Source organism: Schistocerca nitens, chromosome 3, assembly GCF_023898315.1.
Source record: "Schistocerca nitens isolate TAMUIC-IGC-003100 chromosome 3, iqSchNite1.1, whole genome shotgun sequence".
Lineage (NCBI taxonomy): Eukaryota > Metazoa > Arthropoda > Insecta > Orthoptera > Acrididae > Schistocerca > Schistocerca nitens.
The window spans coordinates 696759474-696773435 of NC_064616.1; the positions used below are offsets into that span (position 1 = coordinate 696759474).

Genomic DNA, 13962 nt, shown 5'->3' on the forward strand with positions numbered 1-13962 from the left:
ATAAAAAAAAAAACTGAAACTAAACTCCTCCCGAACAGGCCATGAATGCCCAACGGTACCGACCGGCCGCCGTGTCATCCTAGCCCACAGGCGTCACAGGATGCGGATATGGAGGGGCATGTGGTCAGCACACCGTTCTCCCGGCCGTATGTCAGTTTCCGAGACCGGAGCCGCTACTTCTCAATCAAGTAGCTCCTCAGTTTGTCTCACAAGGGCTGAGTGCATCCCGCTTGGCAACAGCGCTCGGCAGACCGGATGGTCACCCATCCAAGGGCTAGCCGAATCCGACAGCGCTTAACTTCTGACGGGACCCGGTGTTACCACTGCGGCAAGGCCGTTGGCTATGTGGTAAAATATTAGGCATAAAAAGTAAAACTTAGAACCTCACTTCAGACCACATCACTTCAAGCAGTATGGAAGCATAGGGGGTGAAATACGAATTAATCTTGTTAATAATCTACGCGAGGAACGAACTAAAGTAGAGGTATGTATTATAATGTTGTCCCTGCATACGATATAACTTAATTACATTGCCAAATAAGCCAAATCTTCCTTCGAAATGACAGATCAATTTATTTCTTATACAGGAATGTGATGCCTCCTCTCCCGATGCACCTGTTCATGTTAGTTACAGAATAGCTTCGTTAATCGCCCGTTCTTTCCGACCATTTTGTGACGACGAATTTGTGAAGTAGAGTTTTGAAGTCGTAACAGATGAGCTGTGTCCACAATGACCATGTTCTTTCGCAAGTTCGCGTCTGTCGCGGCGCACTGTAACTCGTCGTAGTATCGAACGTTTGTCAGGTGATATTGTGGAACAATTAATGGATGTCATTTCGAACGTCTTGGTGTTTTTTATTGCGTTAGATGAGAGAACTGACTAATCGGACATAGCCCAGCCGGCAATATTTACTAGCGGTGTTTATACAAGCTTGGCAGTAAGGGAAGAACTTCTTGATTTATGTCCTCTCAAAGACGCCACGACAAATGATGACATACTGCAGTGCGTGGAAGACGTATTTATCAAGTTTAGTCTACCGTGGGAAAAGTTCGTTTCAGTTGCCACTGATGGAGCATCCTGCATAGTCGGATGTAGAGCAGGGCTTATAGGTCGTCTCAGAAGCAACCTACTGCAACACGAAGTGAGGTTCATACCTGTGCGTTGTTTGATTCATCAACAAAACCTGTGTGCAGAAACGTCACAATGGCAAATGTGATGACCGTACTGGTGAGAACAGTTACTTTTATTAAGAGTCATGAGCTGAACCATAGACAGTTTAATGCTCTACTGCAGGATATTGAGTGTGAATTTGGTGATATTGCGTACTTTTGTGAAGTTCGTTGGCTCAGTAGGGGTAATATGTTGAATCGCTTTCTTGATTTGTTGGAAGAAATAATTTTGTTCGTAGAAAGAGGGAGCGTCCCGTCCATGAATTTCATTGATTCTAAATGGATTAATGAGTTAGCATTTCTCACCGGCATCACAATCCACATGAATATACTTAATCTTAAATTGCAGGAAGCAACATATTTATCACTCATTTTGTAGACAGTACTACTACTTTCAAGAAAATGTTGGAGATTTGGTTGCGTCAGATGTTTGAATGTGAGTTAGCCCATTTTCCAAAATTGTCAATGCGGAAATCTAGTTCAACTCATGATCAGTTGCACACATTTTGAGGTACTCTTTCGAGTCTTGTGAAGGGATTTTCCACCCGATTTCGAGCACTGGACGTTTTATCGATGGATATGAAAGAGCTTCCTGCGCCCTTTCCAACTACTATAATAATTGATGACGTTCCGTCTGCTCTACAGTGCAACTACTCTCAGTTCAATGTGATAGTGAACGGAAGGCACAATATGAATCACGAACAAGCGTCTCACATTTTTATGAACATTCCTCGCAAACTGATTTCCCAAATATGCACAAAATGGCTGCCAAACTGCTATCAATGTTCGGCTCAACATATATGTGTGAAAAACTATTCTCACTAATGAAGATAAATAAATCTCCACGAAGAGCCACCCTAATTGACGCCAATCTCACTGCAGTTCTGCGAATTGCAAGTGAGAAATCGATCGCACCAAATATAAATCGTCTTCTTCAGCGAAAAGAGACGCACACCTCCACTTCACTTGCTGAATGACATTTCAGATATCTAAGAACACATAAGCCTATGTTTTGTTGATCGTGAATTATTTACTTATTCATTTCTGTGCCTAACCTAGAGTTAGTATGTCGTTCACTGTTTATGCTGTATTCTAAAAATGCTTATATGTTGGCCTACTGTATTTCCATGACTATAGTATTAGTCAAAGTTGTATTTAGTTATCAGATGTCACAGTCAACTTTTGTTTCTCACGCATAATCTAATGAAAGGGATATAATTAAACGTATTTATTTAGTACTGTAACCTCCCCCTCACTTATCGACCTTAATGACAGTGAAAAATTAAACCGCGTGTACCTAATGGAAATTTGGGAAAGCAATCGTCACCGAAGTTAATCTGTCGGTAAAGAGGGAGGAAAGGGTTACATCTAAATGAAAGGAAAAATGCAAATGAAACTGGTGGAAATTAATTTTGAAAAGGGGTAAAGTTAATAAAGAAAGTAAATGTGCGGCCGTTACGTTAACAATTAACTAGCGGTAATTAGATATTTGAGATTTGGGGGGAATCACGGTCGCCAGTCCTAAGGACAATTACTATAGTAACTGAAAAAGAAAGGTTATTACACATATAATTAGCACTAGAAGCGTGGCAACTGAAGGTTGACACGTGTAGTGTGAAAACTGAAAGTTTGTCAGAAGTAATAAATTTCGCTACACTCTGACTTAATTTAGCAAAAGAATTAATAAAACCGGAAAATCGAAAGTTAATTTAGTGACTGAAGTTAATAGTGAGCTTTCTTTCTGAAGCACATCGAAATCCAGTAAAATACGGTTAGTCTTGGACTACCCCAACAATCATTTCAAAAGCAACTTGACTCTACGCAATTTAGAAACAAGAGATTTAACTTTGAACTTGAATTAAATGATTCTGAACAATTAACAATAGTAAAATTTAGTACGTACCAAGCTGAGCTGCAGTCACAGGTAAGCTAAAATATGCTAACAAAACTCGCACTCTTAATTTGTGCTCGTGTAATCTAAATATTGTAGCCAGCTATGAATACTTTAACTGAACTTTGAAATTAAAGCAGTGAAATCTAATTATATTATTTTAATGCTGGCGTTTGAATTTCAACGACACTCGGGTTCATTTCGGAAAAGGAAGGGACCCTGCTTGGCAATGCAATTGGGACAATGAGCAACAAAGGTTCATGCTAAGTTGCTGTAATTTTGCGAGGTAAATGGAACAATTTGAAAGGCTGAGGTCTGCCATACAGTTCTGAAACTTTACGTGCTTTTAGTCTTCCTTGTTGGTTGATTGAAGGTTTGAAGCCGTCGATCGAGGAGGTGGCGACAGTCACTCATTGTCGGCCGCCGCTGTTGCAGAAGCTATATGTTGGCGCGCCTTCTTCTCAACACGGTCACCAGACGAAACGAGCTCTTGATGTGCGCCAGCTAATGCTTCCCGTCCGCGACACCATGTCAGAAACTATCATCGCAAGTCGAGCGCAATTACATGCTGCCAAACCCCGAAAGCGCGGCAACTCGCGGGAGCTACACACAACACACCTACTCCACTCGCTACTCCAGCCAGACTCTTCCTCTGCCCGGGCTCCACGCGGCAGAGTTCACACTCCCAAAGATCCTACACACTTTGATATATATATATATATATATATACAAATAGTAAAACAATTACAATATATAAAGGCACAGAAATGTCATATATTCAGGTAACAAAATAAGGAAAAAATATTACAGGACAATAGATGGAAATAGGAGGATATGCATTTCCGGCGTTACAGTACCATAATCTGATTCGCTGAATAGAATGAGACATTAGTCACCACAACAATGTTACAAGTTTACAACTGGTTTGATAAGTGTCCTTTCTCCAGTTGTTACGGCAAGCTGAGGAAGCAGCTACGAGGATAACTTCCGCTAGAGCGCAAACTCTGCTCTTTTTCCTGCCTGAGCTGGAGTGCTGCACATTGAGCCGATTTGTGCCCGTCTTTATTTTAGGGTCTCAGTCACGTAGGGGTGACAACTGATATCGAGCAAATCCCTGCTAGAATCGTAACAGGTCGCTACAGCCCATACGAAAGTATAACGAGAGATGGTTGGGAAACATAAATCTGAATCTTCCTAAGAAGGACGTAGTTTTCTTGAAAGCTATTTGGGTAGACTTAGGGAACCTGTGTTCGACGGAGATTGTGCAACCAATCTCCTGCGACCATGCTATATCTCGCGTAGGCATCGCAAGAATAAGATAAGTGAGAGTAGGAGGGGCACGGAGACATATATATTACGTGAAATGAAATAGGACAGAAAATTGCTAAATTTGGTAAGAAGTAGTCTCCACTAGCTACTGCACAGTGGTTTTCGGAGTATGTATGTAGATGTTGTACAAGGACGGCTACGCGCGTGTAATACGATACCGTGGTAACGGCAATATTACAGCCTCTGCTGTAATGCGGCGTATTGGACAAATTCCAAGCGTGTTTTTTTATGGCAGCACTGGGTACAGCGTACAATCCGAAGCACCATATATTGATGGCAACTTGAAAAGTAAACTCTGCATGAGGACGTCTACTGAGTGGTCCTGCTTCTGGATCTCCACGCGTTTAACTCAGCATCATGTCCTGTCACAGGTCGCATAGCGACAGATGCCACTGCTTTCCTGGCTTCGTCGTCCTCTTGAAATGTTGATACTTAGTGGATTCGTCTTCACACCGCGTTGACGTAGCCTCCTCAGAAGATACTCAGGTCCTTTTGATTCCAAGACACGGCAGTTGAAGGATTCGATATCAGTACGTGAGGGTTTCACGCCGCAGTGGATTCTCAAAGTCAAAGTTCCCGTACGTTTTTGTGTATTGTTATGTACGTAATTTGTGGTATGAAGTTCGTGTCCGTCACTTGTATTTTCTTACGCACTCCAGTTTCCGAAAACGTTGGTTCACTTGCCCCGGTAGCCATACGAAGCTAATGACATGGAGATAAATATTACCTGCTATCTTGCTATCTACATCTACATCCATACTCCGCAAACCAACTGACGGTGTGTGGTGGAGGGTACTTGAGTACCTCTATCGGTTCTCCCTTCTATTTCAGTCTCGTATTGTTCGTGGAAAGAAAGATTGTCGGTATGCCTCTGTGTGGGCTGTAATCTCTCTAATTTTATCCTCAAGGTCTCTTCGCGAGATATACGTAGGAGGGAGCAATATACTGCTTGACTCCTCGGTGAAGGTATGTTCTCGAAACTTCAACAAAAGCCCGTACCGAGCTACTGAGCGTCTCTCCTGCAGAGTCTTCCACTGGAGTTAATCTATCATCTCCGTAACGCTTTCGCGATTACTAAATGATCCTGTAACGAAGAGCGCTGCTCTCCGTTGGATCTTCTCTATCTCTTCTATCAACCCTGTCTGGTACGGGTCCCACACTGGTGAGCAATATTGAAGCAGTGGGCGAACAAGTGTATGTATCTGTAGTATCGAAAAAAGGTCATCCTTGCCTGTGTTTTGCAAACGGTAATGTGACCTTAGAATCTTGTGTGAATACGAGTTTTATAATCTAAAATTTTGCCCACAGATCTATAACTTCATTTCTGTGTCTTTCCGGCCATAGTTTACTGAGTATAGCACCATGTTAAATTATTTCTTTCATAGATGTTCTTTGCCTCAAATTAATCTGATGACTCAACATGTCGCAGACAGAATGCTTTGGACGGACGTAACATTGCACCAAATGTACATTGCTTACGGTGTACTTACGCAAACTGCTTTATATTTTTTGCGTACGTTTAGTCTCAGCGTCTAGTTTCCATATTAGCAAACGCCTTCCAAATCCGTATATTCACAAGTCTTCCTTTGCTAGGGTTCTCTTCATAAAGAGCAGCATAGCCTGCGAGCAGTGCAACTGAGTACTTTTAATTTTTAATGATTGGGTTACATGCATTCATGCGCCACCTACTTCTACATTTCTTCTTCAACATACCACCAATCAAGGAAACTAACAAAAATTTGGAAATGTTACACTTTCGGACTACATTCTTAGTTAGTATTTTTTGAGCTTGTTAAATGGATGAAGCTGAATAAACAGGAATGCTGCAGAAAATCTAACCCTGTCTTGTGGACAGTGCTGGTCCCAATTTCGTCTGTCTCTTTCGAGGCGCCTCGTTTGAGAGTAAAACTGTGCTCTGCTTCGTTGGTTATAAAAGAAAGGCTGGTTGCTGCCCCCACAGTTGTTTCTTCAGAGGGCGCCTGGAGTGAACCAGATTAAACAAACGTGAAGTTTGTGGCGCGTAAAACTCGGACGGAAACGAAACAGGAAGCGGCTTAGCGTGCCCCGTGACAGATGTGGGGCAGGCCGGCAGGCAACATGCAACCGCTAGCCGGTCTATCGCACGCGCTTTCGCCTGATAAACACCTCCTTTTCTCCGAACAGCCAGCAGAAATTCGTTCCGTGAAATTGGACGGTCGACAACTCAGAATTCATTAAGAGAAGCAGAGAAAGTTCAAATACGAATAAACTGGCATTTCCTGAGCGGCCCTGTAAATGCGACAGGTTTCGGAGTTGGTTAAAAGAACTTACATTTACTGAAAATAAGGAGCTTGGATGAAAAATAAACTAAAGATTATGATCCGATAATAAAGTACAGCCAGCGACGATGACGACGGCGACGACGACGGCGGCGACTTTTACGACGACAATAATACTGAAAAAGTCCAAGAAATAACGCAACAAAAATCTCGAAGGTAAAAGAAAATATGCGGGAGACTCAAAATATTGTTGATAAGATATGCTAACTTCGGAACTGCCCTTCGTCAGATTAATGTGCTCTCTATGTTTATACAGCTAAACACACAAAATACGTGTGGCAGGCCTATATCTTCGATGATTCTGTGAACTTTATGTGAAACTTTGTTATTGCGCAATATAATAATAAACCAAGTAAAAAATATAGTGTATCATCACGAAAGTGAGTCCTTTTCTTCATAGCACAAGCACAAAGTTCGCAAAACAATCACGACACGTAATGCCATGTAAATCGCTTATACGAGAGCTATTCGGAAAGTAAGGAACGATAGGTCGCGAATGGAAACCACAGTGAAAATCAAAACTGTTTTATTTGTAACAATTAGCTACAACTTCCAGCTACTTATCTCCATAGTCGCTGGTCCGATTTAGACGTTTGTCGTAGCGTTGTACCAACTTTTCAATACCCTCGTTGTAGAAGACAGCCGCCAGTGCTTTCCGACAATTCTCTACGCTGGCCTACAGCTCATTGTCTGTGCCAAAATGTTGTCTTCATATCCAGCGGTTCATGTGAGCAGAGATGAAACTCAGAGGGGGATAATTACTGGCTGTATTGTGGGTAATCAAACATTTCCAATTGGAAACGATGCAGGAGCATCTTCATTTCCCCTGCAGAATGCGGCTGAGAATTGTAATGTTGGTTGCATAGCTTCAGGCGAAATTTCTCACCAGGCCCTCGTACTTGGTGGGAGACACTATTGTTCTAGGTATCTTTATGTGCTCCCTGTGTGCTCAGAACTAAAAAGAACGACATAACGCGATCGACGGGGATACTAGAGATACTGCTGTGCAAAACGTCATCGAATTTTCATTGTGGTTTCCATTTTGCGACCGATCGTTCCTTACTTTCCGAATAACCTTCGTACTTATTAGCACGAATGTTGAACTGCAGCAAAACAGTGCAAAAGATGGCTGGTCCCTTAAGATCTTATGCGAAAAACACCAAGTACGGCAATCCGCTCAACTTTTTTCGGAAAACGTCATGGCCGTCTTTGGCTTTAAAGTCTATCTTTTTTTTTTTAATCCAATATTTTAATTTCTGCTTTTTGTCCATTTTCAATACAGTGCTGCGAAACTTTTATCCTTAAAAACACGTCATAATCTGAAAAAAGTATTCGCGTCATCACATCCAGAGAATATTTTAAAAAATTAATCAGATCACGCAACCTTTTGCTTCGTGCAAACAACATTCATTAGTACCGTACAGACATTTGCTCAATGAGTTTGGAAAACTTCCACTTTACATTCTCATATTTTTAAGGTTTTCTGATATGTGCTAATCTATCCGGATTATTTAATCGATGAACACGAAAGTAAACAGAATTATCGACGTAAGACAACTGAGAAAAATCTGACATAGATTTTCTGTATACCGGAATACATACGGTCATCAAAACAGTTGTATCAGTCATTTATACGTGCAGCCGAAATTTGAACTCAGAAATATACAGCATTTATTCAATTAGGTTATCGACCACTATCGAAGTGACACAAAATACCTTTATCCGGTATGGAACAAGAAGACTATGTTCATAGACTTAGTAGTATCAAGAGAGAACTGAGTACTCCACGTGCGAGAACCGACAAAATATAAATGGGCGAGATGGCTCAGCGGTTAGTCCGCGTGGTAGCTCGGAGCGTTTGATCAGGGGGTTTACCACCATCTGTAATAAAAAATTGAGTGAAGGTTTCATTGACAGACATTAACAAGACGTTACGCGACATCCGCACACAATCGATCTCCCAGAAGAAGAAAGACGAGTAAGAAACAGAAGCAGAGGAAAAAAGTGGTTAAGACACTGCGTTAGTATTCGGGAAGAGTGTGGTCCAAATCTCCGTCCGGCGCGCCCGATTTATATTTTACTCGTTTCCTCTACACCGCGCGATGTGAATGCCACAACCTTCAAAACGGCCGCTGCTTAAACCCGGGATCCTCGTTGTCCATATCTAGATGGTGCTCCGTCTCTAACGACCTCGTCTCCTTCGCATTTGAAGTAAATCTACTGACAGTGAAAGCAAGCGGCGAATAAGCGTTGGTATAGTACGAGGGGCGTTCAGAAAGTAAGCTCCGATCGGTCGCGAAATGGAAACGACTACGAAAATCCGATAAATCTTTGCACAGATGTGTTGGGTAGTGTCTCTAGTATAACCCCAGTTAGCATCACGTCGCTCTTCTCATTTCTGAGCTCGCAGTGAGTGCGTAAAGATGTCTAGAAAATAGTGTCTGCCGCCAAGTACGAGGGCCTGGTGAGAAATTTCGCCTGAAGCTATGCAGCTAACATTACATAACTGTCGTGCTGTTTCTTCTTCAAGACAATTCTCAGCCGCATTCTGCAGGGGCAATGAAGATGCTCCTGCATCGTTTTCAAATGGAAATGTGAGATTACCCACAATACAGTCCGCAATTGTCTCCCCCTGAGTTTCATCTCTGGTCACATGAACCGCTGTCTTTGAAGACAACATTTTGACACAGACAACGAGGTGTAGGCCAGCGTGGAGAATTGGCGGAAAGCACTGGCGGCTGCCTTCTATGATGAGGCTATTGAAAAGTTGGTACAACGCTATGACAAAAGTCTAAGTCAGAACGGCGACTACGTAGAGAAGTAGCTGAAAGGTGTAGCTAATTGTTACAAGTAAAACATTTCTGATGTTCACTGTGGTTTCAATTTGGCAATCAATCGGAGCTTACTTTCTGAACAGGCCTCGTATATCCATTGTTCTGTGTACCTGAAACTATGCAGTGAACGTGTGGTATGGTTCTTTGAATGTTATTAAAAATGGGATACTATTTTGTAGCAAAAAAATGGCTCAAATGGCTCTAAGCACTATGGGACTTAACATCTGAGGTCATCAGTCCCCTAGACTTAGAACTACTTAAACCTAACTAACCTAAGGACATCACACACATCCATGCCCGAGGCAGGATTCGAACCTGCGACCGTAGCAGCAGCGCGGTTCCGGACTGAAGCGCCTAGAACCGCTCGGTCACATCGGGCGGCTACTATTTTATAGCATACGTACCAAAATATCGGATGATTAGATACAGTTTTCAAATTTAAAATAAAAAACTGATAATTTTAAAAAGAAATATGAAAATCAAAATTATATAGGATTAGAGGTCTTGCGCCTAACTTTAAACCTGTAATTGGGTTTGGGAGCTAGGTCATGTTTTTGTAACATAAAAAAATAAAAACTTGGTGTTTCTGTTCATCTCGCAGAGAGGCGTGAATAGAGACAGCAGTGTTACTCTCATAATTCTTCTATTTTTGATATTTGGGGTGAATAGGAACATGTCAGAATCTGTTTTGCATCTAGAACAATAAGAAACAAAATTTACATGGGTCAAAAAAGTTTTATTCAACACAAAAACTAAAAACATTGCTTGAATTGCGTTTCTTACTCTGTTCACCAAGTAAAAATTGTTATATCTGTAATTGTTGTACTGTAACATTAATTTGACGAACTTCGTTTGTCACTGACATAATGTTAAAAAATGATGTCTTTGAATCTACAAGTCGTACCCCGAGGAAAAACGAAGAGCTTTTGAACAACATCTCCTTGATTATGAAAGGACTCTTCATCTATTAAAATAAATGTGTTTATTCCCACTTGTTTTTCAAAAGAAAAAATCAACTTAACCACTGCCTTCTAAATAACAAACTTCACATGCTAACGATCTAAATAATTGCTTGCTTTTCGATATACTTTAACCACAGCGTAATCTTCTAGGTTGAGGTCAATTCCAGGTTGTTCTTTATTTCCGGCAAATTGTTGGTCTTCGTGGTCGAGTGGTTCTAGGCGCTACAGTCTGGAACCGCGCGACCGCTACGGTCGCAGGTTCGAGTCCTGCCTCGGGCATGGATGTGTGTGCTGTCCTTAGGTTAGTTAGGTTTAAGTAGTTCTAAGTTCTAGGGGACTGATGACCTCAGCCATTAAGTTCCACAGTGCTCAGAGCCGTTTGAACTATTTTTTTGTTGGTCTTCTTCTGAAGAAACGGAGATGGTTGCTGTTTCCATTCATCCACAAATTTCGGAAACATAGCCCTACATTTTCAATTAGCCAAAACACAAGTCGGATTAAAGTATTCTGTACAAGTGAACTTAATGAAATGGGATTGTAAACTTTCTTACCATGTGCTTAAACTTCTTCTTCTTTTGCTAGTGCCTTTGTCCCGCAATTTGAACAGTGTCGGCAGGGTTAAGGTCGGATTTGGCATGGTTAATTTTAAGGGGTGGCCGGATGCCCTTCCTGCTGCCACGCCATACCCCCCGAGACAGGAGTAGTGTATCCCAGATGTATGCATCTAATGTAAACGATGATATAGTGCGAACGTTTTTCAAATGTCTTCGAAAGCCCGGTATTCGGCTAGTAGGATGTGGAAAACCGCCTAAAAACCATATCCAGGCTGGCCGGCACACCGGCCCTCGTCGTTAATCCGCCGGAGGGACTCGACCCAGGGTCGGCGCTCCTACCCGAGTCCAGGAAGCAGCGCATTAGCGCTCTCGACTAACCGGGCGGGTGCTGCCGGGTACTTAAACTAAAGCAAGACAATTTAGGTTGGTACTTAAAAATAAAGTTTGAAGTAAGCAAGTTCAGCACCTCATCCGATATTTGTTATAGAATGAACAAAACATTCTCTGATAATGTCACCAAATTTGGAATTCGTAATTTTTTGTTTGAGTGATTCACTAACAATACAGACAAACAATTCTTTGAATGATATACCGATTTGTCTTCCGGCATGATAGCATAAAACTTTTTTTGGAAGTTTCATTTCTGTTCACCCATTGGTTCTATTAATCCTATTTTACAGTACTACGTGTCAGGATGTTTTGGGCTGTGTCGCTATACTACCTTGCCATGTTTAAATATTCATCCTCCATGTTTTCTATCTCTGTGGACGATTATCCATTTATTTGCATTTGCAGCACTGTGTGCTGTGTACAGTATAGGAACAGTTCGGAGAAGACTATCGCTTTATCAGCATGACAATGCACTCTCTCATAAAACAGCATCTGTGAAGCAGTAGATTGACGTGCACACAAACATTAGACACCTCACTGGAACTGTCCCCAGCAGAGTTCAAGCCGTTATAAATGTGAATGGCGGACACACCGCATATTAGTGTCCACAAGTAGGTGTCGGGATTCTTTTTATCGGATAATGTATGTCCCGCGGTTTTCCTAATTATTTTGTTGCAAATATCGGGATACTTTCTTCATAACGGTCGCTGTCTATTATTTGCCTCATCTCGTTGTAGATGGGACATTACACTTAATCCTTATCTTACTTCTATCAGTCGAGAGCATTAATTTTTCGCACTGCACGTTGGTGGACATATTTTACGTATCGTTATTTTTTCCGCATAATGTAATATATTTTTTAATTTTTATAGTAAAATTCCTGTACTAGTTTTTTGAGGTAATAACACTCGTAAAACCCCATTTAGCATGTTGTGCTGTCTCATCGATTAATAATCTTTGTTCGTAGTCAGCCTGAACATACCATAAAGTATGTATTGACGCTGAATTAATGTTTTCAGATACATAGCTCTAGAGAAACCTTTTCTGTTTTAGAGGCCTCGCAATTACATCTAGAATACATTCTGTCAAAATCATGGTGCGGAATCATCGAAACTGCCTGCAGCACCTAATAGAGGCAAAATGTGACATCTAACAAAAATTCCTTTATCCAATATAATTTATATGTGACCATCGAAGATACTTTTACCGACCATATTTTTACATCAGTATGTAATTGCTGAATCTTGTTATAAATCTGTGCAAGGCCCCTTACATAATGACACCACTAGTAAATGAAAGAAAGTTATACTTGCCTTATTGTGGTAGCGTAGCCCAAAAGTGATTATCTAATCCTATGTGAATATTCTGAAAGTAATTTACTAATACAAGTACTATCTTTGCACTGCTATAGCTGTAAACGTTGCATGTGGAAGTCTGTTTTTGTTAATTAGGTTCTAATGGGTTGGGCAAATACTCACTGCTCCTATATTACACTCGTAAGATGGAATAAATTTCGATATTTCTTTATTGCCAGCAAGTTCATGGTAAGGGTCTGCGCTAGCGTTCTCGCTTCCCGAGCCCGGGGTCCCGGATTCGATTCCCGGCGCGGTCAGGGATTTTCACCTGCCTCGAGATGACTGGGTGTTGTTGTGTCGCCTTCATCATCCTTATTCATCCCCATTACTGTCGGAGGAAGGCAATGGCAAACCATCTCCACTAGGACCTTGCCTAGTACGGGGTTGCGGGTCTCCCGCATCGCTCCCCTACGCTCTGTCGAGTATGGGACTTCTTCATCATCATCATGGTAAGGATATAATCTTCTGTTCGATTATAATACGGGATGGCCCAACTATCGCTTCCACAACGTTTCTAACCCACAATGATATAGCCAGATGTAGCTCCTGTATTACCTCTTTGACGGAAATGCAGAACGTTCATCCACTACCATCATAGTCCGATCCCATTTAATGTTCTCCACTCACTCATTAACACTGGACCTAAATATCCCCAGATGCATAGCCTTACATAAAAGAGAACGCATTCAGTGTGTTATCCGGAGAGTGTCAGTATATTTTCCTCTTCGAAAGCAGAGACATAAATTAACTAAATCGTCAAACAACCGAACTTGTTCGTATAGTATCAGCAATTTAATATCAACTGCTAGATAAAGGTAACGTGTAGACTTGTCAATGCGTTATAGCCTTCAGCCATACGCACTGTGTTACTCTAGCCTCATCTATCCACCTTAGATTAGGCCGTCGTCTCGGTCTCTTCTTATCTCAAGGACTCCAGCAATGAACATCTTGTTCCACCTACCAATCATTCGCCTGTTTTTATTTTATTTTATTATAGCACTTTCTCCTGTCAATGACTAACACATATCTTTTTATTTTTCTATGAGGAACCTGAGTTTATGATGGTTTTGGTATTAAACATCCTTGTCTCACGGCCTTACGTCAAAATTGATAACAAACGCTTTCTATATGGTTTTCTTTTCAGAGACACCGGATATGT

At 41.5% G+C, this 13962-nt stretch overlaps 1 protein-coding gene across 1 annotated transcript in view; it reads left to right on the forward strand.

Annotated features, from left to right (window-relative positions):
• The window catches only part of LOC126249395 (potassium voltage-gated channel protein Shal), an 839759-nt gene that overhangs the window by 343704 nt on the left and 482093 nt on the right, over positions 1–13962 (forward strand). The gene's annotated exons all lie outside the window — the stretch shown is intronic.